Raw genomic sequence first — 5,634 nt, forward strand, 5'->3', positions numbered from 1 at the left:
CTCAAGGAAAGACTTATAATATTCCAGCAGTTCACGGGTTTCTTTGCGCTCTGAAGAAATTCCCTTGTAGACATGTGGCAAATAGCAGAATGCACATATACAGAGATTCTTCTAATGAGGTATTGCCCTCTTCTCCCCTTTTCGCTCTACTTGCCTTTAGGACTGCTTTTTATAAAGCTCCTGAGACTCAACCCAAAGCAAATGATGTAATCAGACCTGCCTCTATGTCAGAACACCCTCAGAAGACTGATCATATCCTTCATTACCTCTGTTTTAGTGAGGTCCTCACAGGGAAGACTCCAGCACTTGGAGAATTTAAAAATGGAACTTGAGAAATTATTTAGAAGAGACAAAAATGTTAAAAAAAATCTGTACTCCTATGGGCCATACTGCAGTAGAGTTTCTTTAGCCTATTTCAGAGAGTCTCCCTCAGCTCCCATTTTTGAATCAGTTGGATGTAGTATAATGGCCCACTGTGAGGACTGGAGGGAAGGAAGGAGAAATGAGGCTCTGTGTGTAACTGGTAATAACTCAAAGGGACCATGGACACTTCCCACAAAAACCATCCAACTTGTCAGGAGCTGATTTTTTTTGAGCTGAAGGCTCTTGGACACAGGAGGACAAATGAAGTAGGGAGGACTGAAAATTCATGAAGCAACAGTCATAGAATCTGATATTATTCAGGACACGTATGGAGCAGGGTAAAGAGGAGCACAGGGTATAAGTTAACGTCCTCTTCTGTCAGTGTTTGAGGAATAAGCTCTTAAAGTGAGGATAGCGGAGGAGCAGAAGGTGGGATTGAAGAGACCATTGGTTTTATTTGAGTACATTATTATTTATAATCGTTATTAACTGCTTGCTATGTATCAGTAACAGCTTTATCAAGTATTAGTATTGATTGGTCAAACTTTATTTTCAACATCTTTTTTTTATCAGGTACTGTGTAATTGCTCAATGTTATTAGACTTTCTTATTTTTTCCCTATCATTTATAAGGTAGATAAGGGAAAGTTGACTGTAGCATGGCCCACTTCTTGGCCCTGCCTTGATCCCAGGCAGGGCCCTGCTGTAAAGCATGGTTCTGGTCCATTGCTGCTCTTCATCCATAGCCCAATCCTCCCAGTTTAGGTAGAGGGAGTCTGCAAGGAGCAGCACCAACTAATAAATGTCCTGTAGCCTTTTAGAAAGCAGCTGTGGTTGAGAACACTTCCTTTTATACTTCTCCTTAGCATTTTGTAAACCTAGATTGTAATTCTACTTGTTTTGGTTCAGACAGATGTAACTAAGAGTTAGAAACTGTAAGCTATAGTGAAAATGTTTTTAATATGACTTTGCGAGTGCCATTGTCCAAAGCAAAGGGACATTCTCTACTACATTGGTACAAAAGGCATACTGAGTGTTCAGCATGAGGGCTATCAGCACACAGTTGTTGCTCTATGCTGGACCTTCCTAACCTGAAGGAAATTTGGAAACTCCATTTTGCAGGTTTCTGTAGAATAAGTGGTTTTGTCATCAGCCTTCACGTAGCTGGCAGCCTGTCTGACATGCTGCTAAGGTTGGTATCAAGAGCTGAAAGTTACCTGCTCTACAAAAAGACCATGTTGTGTAGGAGTGTATGGACTGAGCTATCTGCCAAATTGTGTTTTCTTATCTCCTTCCTTCATCTTTTCTGCCAGTGTTCTTGAAACATTCACCATGGTGAAGTACAGTCTGATTCTTAGAATCTCCTTCAGACCGTTTTTGCATTTTCACAATCTGTACCTCTCCTCCCCTAGTTCCTGCTATAGCAGAAGCCCTTTGGCTTCACATCTATGAGAGGAATTTCAGGCAGTGCTTGTGCTTTCAAGACTGGTTGGAGAGAAAGCTCTTTGCTCCCAAAGAAAGAGAAAAAAAGCTCCCTGACACAGTTACCTGCCAGTGTTCTGCACAAACAACATAGGGATTTTATTCTGGCTTTAAAAAATTTATGTTGCTAGCAGTCAGTTTTCATTTCCATACCAGGCCAAGGCAGAGACAGAGAAGCATTTTCATGGATGGGGGGGGCTCAAGACAAGTAGTAGATTTGCATCCTGAGTATGAAAGTTCAGGCTGAAATTTTGCAGTATGTGTTTATCAGTCTTTAACTTGCACTGTTCTGTAACCTTGGTGGTGTTTTGCCAAGGCAGTAGTAATGCAAAGACTGATGTGATAATGGAAAGTGTACTGGACAAGTTCAAGGCAAATAGGTGAGACAAGGCATTCTCATTAGAGAGTACATTTGGAGTTTTCACTTGCAAATTCTGTGAGAATTTGATTGACCCCAATCACTCCCTCTCCTGGTGTGTTTAACCTCAGACATGAAGCTGTAATAAAACAGAAAATAAGGTCCTCTCATCAGCTATTCAAGTGCTGGGTAGGGCTTCCTGCAGCCCTTGGAGGTTTGATTCAAAGAAGGCTCTAGGGAGCATGGTGACCCAAGGCATGGCACATCTGAGGGTGTGCCACTTCTTTGAGGGCATGGCACATATGACGGCATGGCATGACTTTGAGGGTGTGGCATGGCGTCTTGCGCTGCAGTTCATGCAGGCAGGGTTGCAGTCATCCTCCTGCTAGTAGGCTTTTTGTGCTGGGAGTTGATTGGTTGGTTGGTTGGTTGGTTGGTTGGTTGGTTGGTTGGTTGGTTGATTTTGGGGTTTTTTCATCAATGGTCTCCACACAATCAAAAGCTATAGCTGGTAAAAGTACACCAATCCAAACAGAACCCCCCAAGAAGGACGTGTCTGTTCAGATCCCTTCCTGCAAGGAATGTTTGAGCTTGTCACTAGCACCAGGGGACATTGCAAAAGACTCCTGCCTGTGGTGTGATCAGGTGGCTGATCTTAAGGAGGAAGTAGAAAGACTGAGGAGCATTAGAGAAAGTGAAAGAGAAATAGACTGGTGGAGTTTCACCCTTCCATCCTTGAAAGAAGCCCACCAGGAGTTACAGGAGTCCCATGCTTCCCACCATCAGGCAGGAGGAAGACACCTGGTAGATGAAGGAAAATGGAAATGGGTCCCTTCTTGGGGAGGTTATGAAAATTCCTCCCAGCCCCCATCACCTACCTAGATGCCACTTCAGAATAGGTATGAGGCCCTGGATCCAGAGAGCCAGATGACACAGAAGAAAATAATCTGCATGGAGAGCCTCCCAATTATACCTCATCTGTCAGACAGATTACTACCTCTAGCATCAAAAACAAAAGAAGGGTAGTGGTAGTAGATGGCTTTCTTTCTGAGAGTAACACAGAGCCCCATATATTAACTGGACCCATTCCACAGGGAGGTCTGTGGCCTCCCTGAGGCTCAGGGACACGGTATTACTGAGAGACTCTGTAGGCTGATTCAGCCCTCTGATTACTATGCACTGCTAATACTCCAGGCTGGCAGTTACAAGACTGAAAAGCAGAATACCAGGGTAATTAAAAGGGACTCCAGGGCTCTGGGTTGGTTTGTTGATGGGAGAGGAGCACAGCTCGTGTTCTGCTCAGTGCCTTCAGTTGCAGGGACAAATGATGAAAGGAACAGGAAAACCCACATTATCAACAAATGGCTTAAGGTCGGGTGCCATCAGCAGACTTTTGGATTCTTTGATTATGGGGCAACTTTTATGGCACCTGGTCTGCTGGAGCCAGATGTGCTCCATCTCTGTTAATGGCACAAAGATTGTAGCCCACAAATTCGCACAATTCATTGAGGGCTTTAAACCAGGTTTGAAGTGGGAAGGGGATACAACCAGGCTCTTCAGAAACAAGCCGAAGGGTGGTAAGCCAGAGTCAGGGGTAAAAAATCAGCAGCCCAGCTGAAGTGCATTTACATTAATGCACTCAGTATGGGTAGCAAAGGCTTGAGTGCTGTGTCCAGTTCTGGGTCCTTCAGTTTAGGAAGGACGTTGAGATGCTTGAGCATGCCCAGAGGAGGGCAACAAGGCTGGTGAGGGACGTGGAATACAAGTCCTGTAAAGAATGACTGAGGGAGGTAGGGTTGTTTAGCCTGGAAAAAAAGGAGGCTCAGGGGTGACCTTATCACTGTCTATATCTACCTGAAAGGAGGTTGTAGTCAGATGGGGGTTAGGCTTTTCTCCTAGGTAACCACTGACAGGACAGAGGACACAGTGTTGAGCTGCACCAAGGGAAGTTTAGGTTAGATGTTAGAAGAAAATTCTTCACTGAAAAAGTAATTGGGCAATGAAACCGTCTCCTCAGGGAGGCGGTGGAGTCACCATCCCTGGATGTGTTTGAAAAAAGACTGGATGTGGCACTCAGTGCCATAGTTTAGTTGATGAGGAGATATTAGGTCATAGGTTGGGCTTGATGATCTCAAAACTCTTTTCCAGCCTAGTTCATCTTGTGATTCTGTTCTGATGTGAGCAGTGTCAAAGTTGGAGGAGATGTTGACACTGCATTTCTTTAAAAAACCTTTTAGTAAACATATAGATAAATGGACATAACAGACTGTGGAAACCCTTGCATACTGTAAACAGAAAGCAAAGAGGGTCAGTTGGATCCAAAACAAGCTATTACCTCACTATCTGCTAAAATCAGCAAGTAAAATCTCACTATCTGCTAAAATCAGTAACTAAAATCAGTCTGGGTCATAAGGCCATCTCGTGGGGTCTCACCAACTCCCCAGTTTGGGAGGCTGGTGGGTACAGGGGGCACTGCTGGCAATAGGGCCCAGTGAGACTGCCTGAATGCAAGGCTCAAATAATACAAACCCATGTAACTGCTCTCTGTAAGCAAAAAGTTTAACTCCAGAGCTGTCTGAGAAAGGGCACAGCATTGACAGACAGTTGTCTCAGAAACCCTATTGTTAACCTCTATTGTTAAACTGGCCATTTCCAAATTATGGGATTTTATTATTTATGGTTATGATTATTTTATGATTTGATTATGATTGGAATTATGAACTCAAGCAAGTTCCTTGTTTCCTTGACATGATCTTCCTTCAAGCCTTTTAGTCTTTCAAAACAACATTTCTAAGTAACTGTGAAATTTTGGAAATTGCCCAGTATCTTTGCTTATATCACATCTGAATGTGGATATGTGCATCCTGAGGTGCAGTGCATAATGGTAGATATTTTCCTGCTGTGTTCTCATTTTGGTTTTGCCTCGTTTTCATTACATCTGCAAGTTTCAAGGTAAGAACTGCTTTTAAAAAAATCATATTGCAGATGATGCACAAAACCAAGCTACTGATCCCTGGTCATTGCAAACTATGGAGTTAGAGCAGGAATTCATAAATCCAGTCCTCTGCCCTCTAAATTATTCTATCTCTTGAAATTCCCTATATGTTAGCAATTTCCCATCTGCCCTCCCCAAAATATTATGCCCTTATTAAAGAAGTTTCTGCTGTGACAGAGTAGCCTAGTGAAGCCATATTCAAGATTTCTTGCATGTTCTGAAGTAGATGCTGAACAGGATGGGAACTGGCAGACTAAGCAGAGCAGCACTCCAGAATTTTCTGTAAGAGAAGGTCAGGCACTGCTGTGTGTCACTACTTGCACAAATTCGAATCAATTTCCACAAATTTTTTTTTTCTGTTCAAACTGATATTCAGATTTAGTCCTTGTCTTCCCTGAAGTCTGCTCTCAAACAAATTTACAGGAGCATGTAAGATC

Source organism: Taeniopygia guttata, chromosome 10 (assembly GCF_048771995.1).
Source record: "Taeniopygia guttata chromosome 10, bTaeGut7.mat, whole genome shotgun sequence".
In the NCBI taxonomy this organism is placed as follows: domain Eukaryota; kingdom Metazoa; phylum Chordata; class Aves; order Passeriformes; family Estrildidae; genus Taeniopygia; species Taeniopygia guttata.